The following is a 5,791-nucleotide window of genomic DNA, read 5'->3' as shown; positions in this document are numbered from 1 at the left end:
GGATAAATGTAGGAAACTGAAATGTAAGCTTCCCAGTAGAAAACAAACTGCTACTTAATCGGACATGGAGATTCGGTGGGAGTCAGTGTGCATAATGATGGATAAGGCCATACATTTAGATTAGGTCACCCACCAAGAGCCTGTAAAGTGACAAAACAGACAGCAATGGGCAAGGCCTTGGGTAATATGCATATTGGAATCCAAATTCTGAAGAAGCAGTCAAATTGAGGTAAGCAGGAAACTGGAAGACAGGGCTGTTACCGAGGCTGAGGGGAGTTTTTTTTTTTTTTTTTTTTTTTTTTTTAAGACAGGGAATACTTTATTCAAACCCATCAGAGAAATGGACAGCTTGGGTCTGTAACAAAATGTCATGTTTTAAAGCATAGGTCAGTAATTGTATATGAGAGTATACACTGCTACATACAAATTAACTGATCAGAGCACAACTTTTCAATGTTCAAAACAGAATAAGCTTCCCTGTAAAAGCAGCACCTTTGTGACATTTTTAACTTTAGTATTCCTCTTCTTCTTCTTCACCCTCTCCTTCAACAGAATCCACACCAACCTCCTCATAATCCTTCTCCAGGGCAGCCATGTCCTCAAGGGCCTCAGAAAACTCTCCTTCCTCCATGACCTCACCCACATACCAGTGAACAAAGGCACGCTTGGCATACATCAGGTCAAACTTGTGGTCCAGGCGAGCCCAGGCCTCAGCAATGGCTGTGGTATTGCTCAGCATGCACACAGCTCGCTGTACTTTGGCCAGGTCTCCACCGGGTACCACAGTGGGAGGCTGGTAGTTAATGCCCACTTTGAAGCCAGTGGGGCACCAGTCCACAAACTGGATGGTACGCTTGGTCTTGATGGTGGCAATGGCAGCATTGACATCTTTGGGAACCACATCACCACGGTACAACAAGCAGCAAGCCATGTATTTACCATGGCGAGGGTCACATTTCACCATCTGGTTGGCTGGCTCAAAGCATGCATTGGTGATCTCTGCTACAGAAAGCTGTTCATGGTAGGCTTTCTCAGCAGAGATGACAGGGGCATATGTGGCCAGAGGGAAGTGGATGCGGGGATAGGGCACCAGGTTGGTCTGGAACTCTGTCAGATCCACATTCAGGGCTTCATCAAATCTGAGGGAAGCAGTGATGGAGGACACAATTTGACCTATCAACCTGTTTAGATTAGCGTAGGTTGGGCGCTCAATATCGAGGTTTCTACGACAGATGTCATAGATGGCCTCGTTGTCTACCATGAAGGCACAATCAGAGTGCTCCAGGGTGGTGTGGGTAGTGAGGATGGAGTTGTAGGGCTCTACTACAGCTGTGGACACCTGGGGGGCAGGGTAGATGGAGAACTAGCTTGGACTTCTTGCCATAATCGACAGAGAGACCTTCCATCAGCAGGGAGGTGAACCCAGAACCGGTTCCCCCTCCAAAGCTGTGGAAAACCAAGAAGCCCTGAAGACCCGTGCACTGGTCAGCCAGTTTCCGAATTCAGTCCAAGACAAGGTCAATGATCTCTTTGCCAATGGTGCAGTGCCCTCGGGCATAGTTATTGGCAGCATCTCCCTTGCCTGTGATGAGCTGCTCAGGGTGGAAGAGCTGGCGGTAGGTGCCAGTGCGAACTTCATCAATGACTGTTGATGGACTGGCTCCAAGTCTACAAACACTGCCCTGGGCACATGCTTGCCAGCGCCCATCTCACTGAAGAAGGTGTTGAAGGAGTCATCTCCTCCCCCAATGGTCTTGTCACTTGGCATCTGGCCGTCGGGCTGAATGCCGTGTTCCAGGCAATAGAGCTCCCAGCAGGCATTGCCGATCTGGACACCTGCCTGGCCAACGTGGATCGAGATACACTCACGCATGGTTGCTGCTTGGCGGCTGCCGGGCGGATGGCCTGAGGGGAGTTTTGTGAAGGCTGCAAGCAGTGCTAAGAAAAGTGTTTCTGAGGTTCTGTGGTATGAATACTTTGCAGAGAAGGCAAGTGAGGACATAGAGACGGGGAATTAGACTACACGGAACCTTAGCTGAAATGTGGGCAGCTCAAACACTGCTGCTGGGGCTATCAATTGGCTATAAATGTTTCTAAAGGGATGTTTGGAATACTGTATTGAGAAATTTGACCACTTAACAACAACTAATTCCACTTGTAGAAAATCATGCCAGGAAAAATAATCAAATACCCTGTAATTGGTAACGATGAACAAAATGTCCAAAATGACATTTAGATCATCTCATTTGATTGATTCCAAGAGACACACCCTGTAAATGCTTACTGATATGAATGACATGGTTCATTTTAATTGTTTTACCCTTTAACCCTGGCCTTAGATCAAATTTGTTTTGTTTGAATTAGCTTTTTATGTGTTAGATTTTTTAAAATAAGAAATATTTAAAATACTGAAGGGCAGCCCTGGTGGCCCGGCAGTTTAGCACCACCTTCAGCCGGGGGTGTGATCCTGGAGACCCAGGATTGAGTCCCATGTCAGGCACCCTGCATGGAGCCTGCTTCTCCCTCTGCCTGTGTCTCTGACTCTCTCTCTCTCTCTCTCTCTCTCATGAATAAATAAATAAAATCTTAAAAAATAAAATACTGAACATTACAGAGTATATAAGGAACACACATGTACCCATGACCCAGACTGAAAAGATGTTCACATTGTGTCATATCTGCCTATGATTTTTTAATATGACAAATCCATGTTAAAATCCCTTTTAATACTCTTCCCCAGTCCTGTTCCCCTCTCTCCCTCTCCACTTCACAGTTGATATTTATGCTTCCTGGCTTTGTTTTTATTACTTGCCTATGTATAAATCCATTTATAAATTATAGTATAGTTTTATATATTTCTAAACTTTAGTTAGGTGCTGCTATTGTTCATATTATTCTTCAATTTGAAGTTTTCACTCAACACTCTTTGAGATTTATTTATGATCCTATATTGCACCTATATGTCTTTCAAAAACTTCATTCTATAGTGTTTTGTTACCTGATAAAACCTCAATTTATACATTCATTCTCTGTTGGTAGGCACTAATTCCTGCACACTTGTGTTCTTGAGTTCCTCACTTATTAAAAGGAGCTAATAAGAGTATAGACCTTATAGGGGGTGGTTTAAGGATTATGTTAATATATGTAATGCACTAGCTCAGACCCCGACACACAATAAGCATACAATGAACATTAGCTATTCTTATCAGTATGACCATTAATATTGTTATTTTTTTATTAATATTGTTATTAAGCTCTTTCCAAATCTTTGCTGTAACAGATATTGTGCATTTCTCCTTGTATTCATGCATAAGTTTCTTTCTTTTTTTTTTTTTTTTTTTTTAATTCATAGAGACACAGAGAGAGAGAGAGAGGCAGAGACACAGGTAGAGGGAGAAGCAGGCTCCATGCAGAGAGCCCGACGCAGGACTTGATCCAGGGTCTCCAGGATCACGCCCTGGGCTGCAGGCTGCACTAAACCGCTGCACCACTGGGGCCTCCCCATAAGTTTCTTTTTATTAATTATTTTTATTTTTTAAAATTAAAAAAAAATTTTTTAAAGAGTATTCCTTTGAGAGAGAGCAAGCATGAGTTGGGGGGAGGGGCAAAAAGGCAAGGAAGAAGCAGAGTCCGCACTGAACAGAGAGCTCGACATGGGGCTTGACTCCTGGACTCCAAGATGGTGACCAGAGCTGAAGGCAGATGCCTAGCTAACTGAGCCACCCAGGCACCCCCAAGCATAAGTTTCTTTAGCATATACAACTAAAAGTTGATTTTCTGGTTGAAATGTATGTTTAACTCTACTGTTTTGGATGTTACCCATATCATTTCTAAAGAGATGGTACCAGTTTTTCTTCCACCTATAGCACATGAAAGTGTCTTATTCCTTGCCAATACTTGGTATTGTCAGACTGTCATTTCTGCCAATCCACTTGGTATTGAAACGGTATCCCACTGTTTGTTTTAATTTGCATTTTTCTTGTGTGTAGTGAGGTTGAGATAAGAATCTTTCACATCTTTTTTTGACCATTCAGGTTTTCTTTCACATTAATTTTCTGCTCATTTTTCAGTTGGGTTGTTATCTTTCTCTTTTGCATTGTAGGAATTTGTTATATATTTAAATGCCAATCTTTTGTCTGTCATATCTTGAATTAATGACTTATTTGGTTTTTTAAAATTTGAAAACATTACTTTTATCAAAGCACTTGGTGCACAAGGTAAAAAAAAAAAAACAAATAAAATGGTATAGAAGAGTGACAAAACACAAGCCTCCTGCCCTGCCTCCCTCCTCATGCCCACGCCCACTTCTCAGGGGTGGTTTTTTTCTACCATTTGTGCTTTTCATTCTCCTAATCATTTTTTTCATTAAGTGCTTGTACCTTGTATCCTGATATATCAATGTGAACAATATCTCTGTGTTCTGTCCTATGAAAGCTAAGGCTGGCCCCACTGTTCTCAGCTCCATTCTCAGTATCACCATTCATCTTCCTGGCCAGCTGCTCCCATCTCTCTCATATGTTGCTGAAATTTGTTGAAATCCCTTATCTTTGATAAATTCTTCTCTTTTTATATTAACTGTGGTTTTGTTTGCTTACTTCCTTATTTGTTTTGTTCTTCACTTTAATTATTTCACTTGGGAATGATGATGAAATACAAATATGTTTGTTCCATCCAACAGCTATCCCCAGAAATTACCAGCAGTAGCCCAGAGCCTATATTTTTTTTGTCTTATTTGCGATTTTTCACACTTTGAATATTTATGGAACTGAAATTAGAGTCTTCTAAATTACATTTTTGTGTGACTCCAATTGAACAGTTAGGGGCAAAGTGAACCTTCAGGCTTTTTTTGAGTTTTTTCATAAGCAACTCTTTCTGGCCTACCTACCAAACTCTGTTGAGAACTGTGAATAGAAGCATCTACTTCTTACTCAAAGTAATGATGGCTTTTGCCTAGCCTTCATTCCAACTGGGTTTGGGATTTAGTATTATTGTGAGGAAGAATAATGTTTTTCTCTGCCTCTAAGCCTCTGAGATGCAAGCCCATCTTTTCCATTAGCGATTCCTGATGTTAGGCTGTGAATTTCCCTGAATGATAAATAGCTTCCTTGAATTTTCTCGATTCTTCCTTGAATTTCTCAATTTCTTTATCAGTTAAAGGAAGAAGAATAGCCAAGAGACAAAAAGGCTTTATATGCAGAAAGTAATAACTGTACATTGTGAAGACATGCAGTATTGAGCTAGAATCATCGATCTTCAGTTATATTTTAATTTTGCTGCCTGGTGACTGGTGTTCCCTCCAGAACTAAATATTATCTGACTTAGCCAGTTCCTCTTTTGTAAACTGGAATCTGTTCCTTTCTTGCCTCATGGTAATATCCTCTGAAGGTAAGATACGCATACATAAATATGAATAAATATGAAAAACTTTTAGAGCAATTGTAGAAATGATTAAAGTAAAAAGTCAATTTATAAGACATTTATTTACTTAGAAGAAATTTGGAGGTTAAAATGTTCACCACATTTTTGAGAAATTAACCAAATATTTGCTGTGGTTATTGCTGGGTAGAGTGACTGCAAATAATTTGTGTTTTCTTCTTTTTGCTGTCTACATTTTCTATAATGAATGAATGTATTTTCTGAAATAATGTACAAAAGTTTGGTTGTTTTTAAAATTTTAAGGCAGGTGCCTTCTGTGAGATATTGCTGTTACTGCAATAGTTCTCCATTATACTATCTTAGTTTTGGTCCCCTGCTGCTTAGTATCTCTTCTGAGAAGTGTTCCTGGTCTAGA

General features: G+C 40.6%; 1 pseudogene; it reads right to left on the bottom strand.

Moving 5' to 3' along the window:
- Window positions 1–282: 282 nt before the first annotated feature.
- Window positions 283–1,899, bottom strand: LOC100684047 (annotated as a pseudogene).
- Between the last annotated feature and the right edge of the window lie 3,892 nt (window positions 1,900–5,791).

Source organism: Canis lupus, chromosome 4 (assembly GCF_011100685.1).
Source record: "Canis lupus familiaris isolate Mischka breed German Shepherd chromosome 4, alternate assembly UU_Cfam_GSD_1.0, whole genome shotgun sequence".
Taxonomy (NCBI): Eukaryota; Metazoa; Chordata; class Mammalia; order Carnivora; family Canidae; genus Canis; species Canis lupus.
Note: the sequence above shows the minus strand (reverse complement) of the source record. Positions and strands in the feature narration are given on the sequence as shown.